The following is a 12,959-nucleotide window of genomic DNA, read 5'->3' as shown; positions in this document are numbered from 1 at the left end:
AATGTTTATCAAGCTCCTGCAATGTGGATGAGTTAGGTATTATGTTTAATTCTGTTTTACAGATGAGGGAAAAGAGACTTGGAAAGGTTAAATAATTTGCCCAAGTTAGATATTGGCAACTTTAGAACTTAAATTTAGGTCTGCTTCATGCCAAAACTTCCTTCTTTACCTCTACTCTGATCTGCCTTTTAGCCTGAAACCACTATATCTTTCTAGACGTCAGGTACAATGCTCTACAACCTTTACTGGGAATTAGCCAATAAAGTACTATTGCCTGGCCCATAATAAACGGTCTGCAGATATTAGTATATATTATTCTACATATTACATGTTTATCTATTGGGATGGTTAATTTCATATGGCAACTTGGCTAGGCCACACGTATTTGGTCAGACACATCTGTATATTGCTGTGAAGGTATTTTTAGATTAGATTAACAATTAAATCCAGACTTTGAGTAAAGCAGATTACTCTCCATAATGTAGGTGGGCCTCATCCAATCAGTTGAAGGTCTTAACAGAAAAAAACCTGACCTCCCCCAAGGAAGAGAGAATTCTGCTTTCAGACTGTCTTTAGACTCCAACTGCACATTAACTCTTCCCTCGGTCTTCATCCTGCTGGCCTGTCTGAAGATTTTGGATTTGGCAACTTCCACAATCACATGAGGCAATTCCTTAAAATATATCTCCTTCTCTCTCTCTCCCTCTCTCTCTCTCACTTTCACTCTGTCTCTTTCTCTGTCTTTCTCTCTCGGACCACATGACACCTCCATGCAGGAATGAGCTGGCAAGTCCACTGACATTCAGGGTCTTCCCTATGCCACCCGTGTGGCTCAGTGCAGGCTGAGGTGTGAGGAAAGTACTGGAGGTGTGAGGAAAGAGCCCCATCCAACAGCCAGAAATCCCTCGGCTGGTCCCAAGGTCACCACTCACCAGCCAGGTGACCTGGAGAAGATTTCTTTCAAAGGTCTCAGCTTTAGTTTCTTCCTTACCAAAACAGTAGTAATAATAATTACTCCAAGGGTTATTGCAAAAATCCACATGAAATATTATAACATGATATTATTTTATGAGTGACAGTTCTTCATCCTCTGCAAGAGGAGTCCAGCTATTAAGTAAATGTAAGCAGTTTCTGGGCTCAACTTCAGAATAGGGTCAGCCCTGGGTTGCGCTCTGGAGTCGGCCTGGATGGTTGATGGTCACCAGGCATGTGCCTCACTGCAGCTGATGGGGGGGTGGGCGCTAATCCGGTCTAATGTCCCCAGGAGGCAGGCGGCCAGGGAGGAAGGGGTTAAACTCATGGCCCCACTCCAAGGGAGAAGCAAGCTGGGCTCCAGCATCATCTGCACTTGAACTCGAGTGTCTGCCCTTCCCCATCACCAGGTAAGGTCAGCTGACAGCTAGAACCTATCCAAATAATTTAAGGGCTGGGAGAGCCAAGCGACTCAGTCACAGGTCCTCCTAAAGCTGAGGCCTCTCACCACAGTGGACGATCTGGGAGACAGATAAAGACTGGAAAGAGAAATTAATTTGAAAAACACAGAGAAAGCAACAGCAGGATTCTAATCAGAGAATCGGGCTGCCAGCAGAATGTCATGTGTCTCTTGGAATTCAAACCTGATGCATCATTTTTCCCATTATCTTAGCATGGGGGAGAAATGAAATGCATTTTCATCTCACCAAACTCAGTCACCACCTCACTCCGTGACATTGAGCAAGTCATTCAGCACCTGAGTCTCGGTTCCCCCTTCCAGAGAGAAACAAAGGGCTACAAAATCAGTTTGCCAAACTCCAGGCATCAGACTTCTGTGATCACGAGCTTCACCGTACATAAGCACCCCGGTGACTATTGTTTACTCAATGTCGCTCTTTCTATATTTAAAAAGGAAATTCTCTATCACCCCCATAAACGTCAAAAGAGAGCCTCTTGTGTTAAAATTTATAATGAACACATAATTATTACGATTTTTATATTTCTCACATGCCAGTCCCCTGCAAGCACGCCCATCCCATCCTCAGCAATCACTGGTCTCCAGAGCTGGCATCCGGCCAGTGAAAGGCCTTGATCCCTCTCAGCATTGCTAACACCCAGGGAAGCCTCCCTGATCCCCTACAGCAAGCTAGTTCCCTCTGCACATCCCCAGTGAGTCGTTTATCTTTCTTTTCCCTGCTCATGTGCAGTGGCTGAGTGTATGTAGTACCAGACAACCTGCGCTCCAGAGGCGGTGCTGCTACATTATTAGCCCGCTCACCTTACGTAGTGTTGCTTTCCGTCTCCACGATCAGTTTCTTTAGCCACAAAATGAGGTTAATTTTTTTCTTCAGTGAATGGAATCTGAAAAAAAAAAAAATGTTGAAAGTAATTTGGGTGAGAAAAGCAGAAGATACTTCCGGTGGTAGCCCCAAAGGCTCGAAGTCAGGGGAAAGAAGAGTCTATCCGAAGAGATAGGAGCATGTTTACGTTACGCAATAATGCACATTACGCAATAGAATTCGTGTTGTTCAATATAATTATGACGGTCATTACTGATACTTACTGATCGGTTACTATTGTGTTAAGGGCTTCAGAAGCATGATTTCAACTGATCTTCACAAGCACTGTTATTCCCCCTTTACATGAAGAAATAAAAGTTCAGTGAGGTGATGAGTCTGGTCCAAGGAAGCAACTAGAACATGACAGAGCAGGGACTGATCTCGAGTCTATCTGACTCCAGGGCCCCTGCTCACAACCCCAATGGCAGGGGGTTCCTGAACTGGGCACTGTGGTCATCACTCTTTCAGGCTCGCAGCTGACCACCCACTCCCTTCCACAGGCTCCTGCGACAAGTGAATACAATTCCTGATAAGACACTGCAACACGTGCCTTATCTCGTGCAACTGTCAACTTCCTCTTGAGTCAACCCTTTTCCTATCTTTTCCTTTCTGACCCTTCCTGCATGCATCATCAGATTAAAGTGCCTGAGCTAGGCCTTCATCACGGAAGCCAATGCCCCTCCCTCTGCCAAAGAGTGCCGGTGGCTCTGGGTGACCGATGGCACAAAGCACCAGTGAACTTGGTGACTTCTAAAGGGAGTTCCACTGTGGCGCCCCAAGAAGAGAGCAGCCGAGAGGGCAGGCCGGCTTCATCTTTACTACACAAGTATTCCCTGCCTAAAATGTCGCACGTGGGAAACTTACTGACAGAATGGCATTGGGCATGGATTTCAGAGACCCAAGCTTGCTCCTGGCCATGCCACCAAGTAGTGTCTCTGGGCCTCGGTCTCTCCATTGGGACCATGGAAACGACCAGCCTGTGTCACAGCACTGGTGGGGGATGCAAAAAAAGACAGTGGACAAGACTAGTGTATACAAGCAAAGTATACATGAAGTGTACATGTCAACAAACCCACAGAGCATTAAGATTAAAAGCATTGTGTCTCTCTAGCATTTGATACAACCTCTTTCCCCTTCCTTCCGCACATCCTGGTTTCCATCAGTGCTGATCTCCTGTTCATGCCTGTTTTGTCTTCCTTGCCCCACTGGATGCCATCTCCTCCCTCTCCATTGATGCAAATTATAGGAGATCTTTGGGCACTAACCTGTCCTCTCTGATCCAACAGCCTGGCAGCTGATTTGGCATGACCTGGAGTAGCTACCAGCATAGACGCATCTGCCACTTCTGTGCATATGTATGTGGTCTTGGTCTTCATCACCTCTCTGTCTCTTCCCCAGAGATCTCTGGCCATCCCTCGACAGGCAAAGCTGAATGGCCTAACACCTCCATTGTTAGACCTCTCTGCTCACAGGCTCTCAGTAGAGGCAGCCACAAGAGGGTGACCATAGCTCTGAGGACCACCCTGGGCCAGCCTAGCCACCTGCTGCAATGGCCTCATGAAAGGGAAAAGATGGACAAGCCAACAGCTGGAGGGACAGGTCAAAGAGATAAGGGTTCTGATTGAAATATTCCTTGTTGGGAGCCAAGTCATTGGCATGATGCAAGCCTTTTTTTTTTCAAGTCCTGAACGAGGGGGATCAGACCATTCCCTAAGCCCACAGATGATTATCCTGGGCAGGAACTGTGGCTCCTCAGCAATAGCAACCTCAAGGGCATCAGGTTTTTAGCTTCATTCTGGGGCTGCTGGGCCAGTGCTCACCTGTCCCAGGTGGTCAGTGATTATGAATAAATAAATGCCTTAACCTGGAGGAGCTTAACTCTGGGCTTTGAAATTTAATTCCTTGTGCCTTCCACCACAAATGACCCCTGTCTCCCCATTGCTGGAAACTAAGACTGCCAATCTTCCACAAAGCTGAATTCTAGGTATTTTAAATTAATTAATTAATTAGTTCGTGAAGCATAAATAGACGTGAACCTCGTTTAGGAAAATTAACACACATGAAAGAACTCCCCTGGCGTGAGAATTCACATCACAAATGGTTGACTCTTTGAAGTGAGGTCCCTGTTCCTGTTGGGAATATAATGTAACTGAGTTACAAGAATTCAGTTTAGACACAACTTTTCTGGAATATGCATAATAGAACATAAACGAAGGTCAACTGGGAGCCTCAGTGTCAAAAATCCTTTCTATGGAATGATGGCAGGATAATAATTCTCATATCTTAAAGTACATCTGAATCACCCAGAGAGTTCATTAACATGCAGGTTTGGGGCAATGAGGCCCAAGAATCTGCATACTTCACCAGCTCCCCAGTGATGGGAAGCAACCAATCTGAACCACACAGTCAGAGGCCCGGAGATAACTCTTCGGGTGGCTGTCCTCCTCACCTGAACAGTTCCCCCAGAGCCTGTAAGTTTGGAGGTTCAGCCCCTGGCACCTTCTCAGTCAGAGGCCATGAAGTCAGATCCCCTTTTCACCGAAGAGTTGGACCCCAAGCTCCTGTGACTTCTCAGTCACAAGCACCCCAGATATGTAAGGTACTAGTTCCTATAGGTGAAAGCTCAGGACTGAAATGCTCTGCAATTATACAGTTGGGAGAGCAGAAGACAAAGAGGGGAAATGACTTGTCTAACCGCACATGACAGCCCAGATGGGCAAAGAAGGCCCTGTCTCCTGATCCCTCTGCCAGTGGCTACACGGCCTCCGGGTCTCCACGAAATGGCCCTTCCTCGGAGAGTGAGCTCAAGAAAGACTCAGGCGCCAAGTTCCATCCTACCCCCAGGCCCTGCCTTTCTCCTCCGCACTGATCACAGTTAGTAGCTATGCATTGTTTCTCAATGTTCTTCCCCACTAGACAGTGGACTCCATGAGACAGGGACCTGCTTTTATACCCTGGAGTTTGTAGCACCTCACCCAGGGCTCAGCACGGATTTCAAAGTCACTAGCTATTAGTTGGATGCATAGACAGACAGAAGTTACAGCTGTCTCTCCTACATAGCAGAAAATAGGAGTATCGAAAAGGAGAGGGGTTTCCCCACAACCAGGAGCAAGTCCGTGCCATAGGGTCAGGGAAGCCAGAAGAAAGAGTCTCCCTCAGGCCTTGGCCCAGGATTGGACCAAACAGGCTCTGAGAGCAAGCCCTCCAAGTCATAACAGCCTATATATTTTAAATTTTTATTTGGTGAGTCCAGAGTATGGACAGAAGAGAGTGCACTTCACCCTTCCCCTTCTCCAAAAGGGGCCAGGGTCCCTGAGGCCACCCAGCTTTATGGTTTCACATCGCCCTCTAGCGGCCAGGATATGTCACCTGTGTGTGATGTTCATGGAAATGCCCCTTAAATTTGTAGGTCGGCCTGGCCTGTCTATAATTAATAATTTACATATATAAGAAATGTATTAAATCCATTGAGCTAGTCGTAGATCCATTCAACAACTAATCACCTTGCTTAGTACATGCCTGGGACAAGTGCCAGGTAAAAGGATGTAGCAGCGAGCATGCCAGGTGTATCCCCTGTACGCTTTTGTCTTAGAGGGGGATTGGGACATTCAGTCATCACACAAAACTGGGTGAGAGACCCCTGGGAACAAGTGTAAGGAAGAAAATATACAGAACATGAATATAAAATATGACAAGCGGTGACCCTCTTCAGGCAGGCTTCTCTGAAGAAATCATGCTTACGCTTAGACGGGAAAGACAAGAATTAGCAAGATGAACGTAAGGAGTGGATGGGAGGGAAGGAAAAGGCGAAGAATCCTGGCAAGAAAGAGTTCTGTGAGCATGAGGCAGAGAAGGCCTGGTATCCTGGGGTGGGGAAGGGCACAGGACAAGTAGACTGAGGAAGTAGGTTGGTATTATTACTCCCATGACTTTCCCATTAATTAGGGAACTGAGGCCCAGAGATGTGACATGAGTTGTGGTTTCATGGCTTCGGAGCAGTAATGGAGAGAACAAGGGTGGCCTGGGTTGGTACCACAGGGTAGAAAGAGCTGTGTGGTCAGCCAGGGGGTCAAGGCACCTGAGCATGAGAGAGGGGACCACACAGCTCATCCAGCCCAACAAGCACTCGGGTAACAGCTCGAAGGTCCTTGCAAGGTCACCTAGGCCTCCTGTCCATTTGACAGGTGAGAAAACACCCAGAGAATGGGGGCTCATGTAGCAGAGAACGGAGAAGCATCAGCTCCCACATCACAGATGCTCAGGCCTGGAGAACTCGCTGTTGCCAAGATGCTCCAACCTGGCAGCCCAGCCTCAGGCAAAGGTCCAGTTCTTTGAAAGGGCTCCACCTCTCCTCAAAATGCCCAAATCTCAGTCTCTGAGTACTTCAGCCCTAGGATCCATCTGCTACCCCCTCAGGGGCAGAGGGCTCAGAGTCCATATGAACGAGCTATCCATACACCCCAACCCTGCCCTCCAAGCTGCCCCAGCCCGTGCCCACCAATTGCTGCCACACTAAATGCCTGCTGTGTCCCTTGGCATGTTATACCCTCCTTCCTGCCTGCAGAGATTTCTCCCTAAGACCCCTCTTTTCCCTCCTCACAGCCTGGCTGAATGTTGCCCATGCTCTGGGTCTTATCTTGGACTCCATCTCCCCCAGGATCCCCTCTGCCAGACTCCCCCATCAGAGCACCCATCACGCTGCCTTCTGACTGCCTGGCTCCTTGCTCATCACTCAAGTGGACCTGAGGTCAGGACCGGAGATCAGGACTCCATACATCTCATTTCCTTCTGTGTTCCTAGCAGCTAGCTCAGTGCCTGGCACTTAAAAGGTGCCCGGAACTGTTCCTTAAATAAATAAATGAAGGCAAATAGGTTACTCTGACCCGAGTCACCTGCTGTTCACCACCCCACACTGCCTTCACTGCCTTTCTTGCCTCTGTCACTCTGTGTCAGAGTGTCTGAGACACTCTATGTCTGTGTTGGCCTCTGTGCCCCCTGTGTCTAAAGGGGGCCTGCTTACTGCTATAATCTGGTCTGAGAGAAAGAAAACCGCTCCGCCCCAGCCCAGGCAGCAACTCGTCATCCTTATTACTAGTGGCAGCTGCTGAGTGTCCCCTACTCTCCCTTGGGGAAAGTGGAGAGAGAAGCAGTAAGGAGCTGTCTGCATTTCGGACTTCTCAGGCTTTCTGTCTACCACCAACACTTGTTATCCTGGCGAAGAGGAATGCACTTGAAAGTTGCATTTTCTTTCTTATCGCTTCCAACTGTTTGGATCTCTGTGGGTGAACCTACAAGCCAGAACAGACCTCAAGGCTAAAAAAAAACATACAAGGTGGCCCCACAGTGAAGCAGCTTACTCCCCAGCTTCCATGCAAAAGGGGTCCTGGTGGCTCTGCTCAGTCAATGGCACCCATCTATGTAAGGCCTACCATGCACCACGCTGTGGTAGGTGCTTTCAATAGGCGGAAAATAGACTTCATCCCTGCTTTCTGCAGAGCTACCACTCTAGCAAGAAATGCAGAATTAATCAACTTATGACACAGTGATTCGAGGATAATTAAGATGCAGACCAAGGAGGAAATGGGCAAGGTGCCAAGAGGACACAACCTGAGTGGCCTGGGCTCACCTGGGAGGTCAGGCAGCTGCCCTGAGGCTGTGACCTTGACTTTCCAGTTGAGAGCTAAAGGAGGAGGAGGTGTTCATTAGGCAAAAAGGGAGAGTATGTGCATGTGTGATGTGTGTGTGCCCACATACACACAGGTGCACGCAAGCATTTGTGAGCATGAATAGCCATTGGTGTTGTATGTGTGCACGCATGCACATGTCTGTGTGAGCGCACACACCACATATATTGCGTATACTTGTGCCTGTGTGCACATCCGCATGCACACATGCGCTACAAATGTATCCCTGGCCATGCGTGCAAATGCCTGTGTGTGGGGCAGGGAGGGGGGTCCCAAGTGCATGTATGTCTCCTACCTAATCAGACAGTCTTTAGCTTCTGGGCCTCCTTCCCACCATAATAAGTTGTCATGATGAAGCAGATTTCAGGACTTCTTTGTATGGAACCATGGTTCTCCAACCTTTTCAGACCATTTCAATGACAATAACAACAGCTAGCCCATGTTAGTTGTGTGGCAGCCATCGTGCCAGCCAATTCATGTGTGCTCTCTCATCTACTCCAGCAACACCAGGAGGCAGGCAGGCATGGCTACTGTCCCATTTTGCAGAAGGGGAAACAGAGGCTCAGGAAGACCAAGGGTCTTCCCCAAGGTCACCCAGCAAGTTAGTTCTGGAGCTGTGATTTGAACACAGGTCTGTGTGACTTCAGAGCATGCACTCCAATCCACTGAGCCCACTGAGCTCCCTTTCCTGTCTTGAAGGCAAGGGCAACAGAGGAGGCCCATAAGGCAAGTCCCCTCCTGCTGCTGCTGCAACAACACCCTCCCAGCAGTGAATCAAGTCTTCAGTTGAGACCTGCCCCAGTTCAACCTCGGAGTCACCTTCTGACCTTGGTAAAGTCCCTCCTCCTTCATGGCTCCTGAGAATTTCCCCAAGCTCTGCCATCCCACGGTGATAGCTTTGCTCTGCAGGTCTCTGTGGGCAGGTTACATCATCTCTCAAAGCTGTTTCCTCGTCTCTGCTAGCTGGAGCTGGAGCTGGAGCTAGCGGTGGGGCTCTCTGGGCAACACTGTCCTGGGGATTCACGGTTCACCCATACGAACCTCTCAGCCCCCTGACCACCTCACATACCTGCTCAGCAACTGTGGCTGCCACCGATGCCGAGAACCCAGCGGACCAGGGTTCAAATGCCCACTCTGCCTTCCCATGGTCATGTGGCCTTGGCAAAAACTACTTTACTGTCCAACTTTCTTCGCTTATAAAACAGGAATAAAAATAGTACCTACCTCATGGGTTTGTTTGAGGAATAAATGAGATAATGCACTGAGCACAAAGGGATTGCCCGGCAAATGGTAACTAATATTATTTGCATATATTGTGCAATATTGGAAATAAGGATTACTCGGGGTCTAATTTTGTTCCATTTTGAGGTTTTAGAATACAAGGAGGCATCTGGTTTGACCAGGTTTGCTAGAAATTGGTTTGTAAAAAATGTTTTCTAAAACCAGACCTGACTCCTGGGTCAACGGAAAGTTAGTTTCCCTTAGGCTCTGAGGCCAAGCGGTTCAGTGCAGCTTACTCTGGTGCTAGCTCACAGTTCTGTTAGGTTCAAGGCCATGACCATGAGTAAGTAATTTGCTCTTGCCAGAAACTGTAATCATAGTCATATTCTAAATATTTATACTGCAAGAAACCTAACCTGTCCAACCATCAGGGGCCACAGGGGCCACTCACTCACTCAATGGAGTTCATTCACTCATCCAGCTCAGGATTGTTGACCATGCCAGCCCCTGGGCGCTCGGCCTGCTGGTGGCAAAGGGGACAGTAGCTGGTCCTGGGCTGTGCAGAGAGCTGGAGAGAAAGCAGGCATCTGATGCTGTGGCCTGTCTGAGCTGGAACACGCCCTTGCGGGTGCACCTCAACCAACACACACATTTAACAGATAGGGTTAACAGAAGGAAGGGGGAATGAGAGCCACTGAGATCCCAAAGCTTCAACAGAACCCTGCTCTCCTGACTCCTAGGGTACCGCCTCTCACCCTGAGCCTGCTCCCTTACTCCCAAACACTGCAAGGCTTCGGGTCCACCGCACAGAGAACAGTGAGTTCTTGAGACAACTTAGCCCACACATCACCCCAAATGTTGACAGTAAGAATAAAAAAGCAACCTCATTAACAACAGTATGTACCATTTCCTGGAGGACCACCAGGTGCCAGGTAGTTTGTGAGGGATTTTAAATGCCTAGCATTTACTACTCAAAACCACCTCACTGGGATGGTCTTTTTTTTTTAAGATTTTTATTTATTTATTCATGAGAAACAGAGAGAGAGAGAGAGAGAAAGAGAGAGAGAGAGAGAGAGGCAGAGGGAGAAGCAGGCTCCATGAGGGAGCCTGATGCAGGACTCGATCCTGGGACTCCAGGATCACGCCCTGGGCTGAAGGCAGGCACTAAACCACCGAGCCACCCAGGGATCCCCTGGATGGTCACTATTATGCCACTTTAGGGAAGAGGACCCTGAGGCTCAGAGAGGATTTTTCCAAGGGAGTACAAACAGAAGTTACATCACCATAATTGAATTTAACTATGCCTGACTCCAAAACCAAAGCCCGGAGGGCCATGCAATGTCCCTCAGTAGGACACAAGGTGCAGGGTACAAGCCCTGCAATACCCTCCTCTGAGCTCATCCAGGCTGTCAATGGTTTGATCTCTGCTTCCGAGAGGGAGGAAGAAGGAGTGGGTGAGCAATAGGGAAGCTTGATATCCAGGCCTAGGATTGAGCACCCACTAAGGTCCCAGACTGTGGCAAGCTTGGGGTGATAAAGGTGGAGTGACGGAGTGCTCACTATCTGGACAGCCATACAGACTATTCTGACTCCTGTCCCAGGCTCAGTGTGGCACCAGATGCTATGAGGTACCCTGTGGCATGTGACGTGGAGCAAACCATTTCCTGTCCTCTACAGAGGGGACACCAGAGAGTGATTAAACCCAGAGCCTCTGGAGCCAACTGCCCAGGGTTAAATCCTAGCTCTGGTCTCACCAGATGCATGACCCCATGCAGTATTAGCATTTACTGAGTGTCACTTGCCTGTTCTGTAAAATCGAGATAATACTTATTTTATAATACAATCAAATAGGTATTATGAAGACTAAATGAATCACCATTTGGAAAGTGGTGACACAGAACAGTACCTGACACAGGGTAAGGATCATATACATTTTTGTTAGTTTTTTTTTTTTTTTACATTATTCAAACTTGAGTTAATAGTACCTGATTCTTTGAATGAAGATACTTGCTATAAAATAATAGAATGCCTGGCAAGTGGCTTTAACAAGAAGATTTTATTCTTCCATAATGAGAACCCTTTGAAGGGCAATTGTTTCAGGCTCAAGGATGTCTTCAGGAACTCAAGATTTTCTCATCCTTCCTCCCAATATCTTCTGCATATCATCTATGCAGCCCTCATGTCCCAAGATGGCTGCAGCAGCTCCAAGCATCACATCCTCATAAACTCACACCCACAAACAGAAAGGAAGGAATGTGGGGATCTCTCTGGCACATATTGCTTTCTTATGAAGAAAGGAAGTATTTCCTAGAAACCTCCCAAAAGACTTCCCTTATCTGTCATTAGCCAGAATAGGATTATGTGATTGCCCTAGTCACTGTAGAAAGCTGGAAAAGCACAATTCTGCTATTTTCAGCCGCTACCTACAACAGAGTTCCATGGCAGAGAGGATAGGAGGAAGAAGAGCTGTTGAATGAGCAATCAGCTTGCCTTGCAGAAGAATCTTGAGAAGGAAACCAGAGAAAAGGTACACGAATGGTGCGAAACATACCTACACATACTGAAGATATTGTTCTCATAAGTAATAACCGCAGTGCTAATCTCTGTAGCTAGGAGGTAGAGCCTACAGAAAAAGCAGGGTGCCGATAATTCTAGGTAGTCCTGTTCTTTCCCTATGGACGAGGCAGGCAAGGGAAAAATGAAAGGAAGCCAACTGCCTCATGACCCTGACCACTAACACTGACATTATATAACCTCACAATAACCCAGACCCAGGGAACAATTGGTCACCAACTTCCCCTCTCAGTTTGTGGGTTATAAATAAAGCCTGGAGGGGGAAAAAAAATAAAGTCAGTTTAAGAAACAGTGATATAATCCCTCCGAGAGGAGAAAACTTTTGTTTAGAAAACACTCTGATGGGCCATTTTGCAGTGAAAAGTCAGCCCTCCGGCCACGATCTAGATCAGGGATCAGCTAACTTTTTCTATAAAGGGCTACACAGTAAATATTTAAGGCTTTGTAGACAATATAATACTTTTGCGATGCTGTACTCTGAGTAGTGTGAAGACAGCCATGGGCAACATGTCAACAAATAAGTATGGCTGTGTTCCAATAAAACTTTATTTATACAAGCAGGTGGGGGCCAGATTTGGCCACGGGTCATAGTTTGCCAAGCCCCGCTCTATATGGCAAGTTGCATAAGCCAACAGCCAAGACCTTGGCTAAAGGTCTTAAATTCCAACACAGGGGAGTCCACACAGGTGGAAGTGAAGCAGGCTGGGTGGGGTCTGTGGCAATGTGGTGAAGACGTGACTCATGGAAATGGGGCAGTTGCAAAAACCAATGTTGTCAGATCCTCCCACTTTTCAAGCAAAGCAGAAATGCAGATATTTCTATCTTCTCATTTTTAAGCGATGGCAATCAATTCAAATTTTAAATCTAATGCAGACCAAACCGAACCCATCTGGGGACCAGCACAGCTTGTGGGCAACCGGTCTGGGACCTCTGGCCTAAAAGATCATGCTTCTTGAGCAACGTGCTCTGACAACCAAGTACACATGACATATTTGAGTGACACAATCCAGGAAACTTAGCACAAAGCCAGTCTGACCTATTGCAAATGGAATGCATCGCGGCTACCGTCCTGCCTGGTGGCCGGCCATATGTCAGAGGCCTCACACAGAAAAGGCAGCATGTTAGCCAGTCTGTGCTGTATTTGTCTCCCTACCCCACTAATGTCTTC

General features: G+C 47.7%; 1 long non-coding RNA gene across 1 annotated transcript in view; it reads right to left on the bottom strand.

Annotated features, from left to right (window-relative positions):
* The window catches only part of LOC140598672 (uncharacterized), a 62,409-nt gene that overhangs the window by 21,841 nt on the left and 27,609 nt on the right, over positions 1–12,959 (bottom strand). The window contains exon 2 of the long non-coding RNA XR_012001246.1: positions 2,252–2,334. This is a non-coding gene — a long non-coding RNA (uncharacterized lncRNA). The remainder of the gene's footprint in view (positions 1–2,251; positions 2,335–12,959) is intronic.

This window comes from Vulpes vulpes, chromosome 4 (genome assembly GCF_048418805.1).
Source record: "Vulpes vulpes isolate BD-2025 chromosome 4, VulVul3, whole genome shotgun sequence".
Lineage (NCBI taxonomy): Eukaryota > Metazoa > Chordata > Mammalia > Carnivora > Canidae > Vulpes > Vulpes vulpes.
This window is presented reverse-complemented; position numbering and strand designations above follow the sequence as displayed.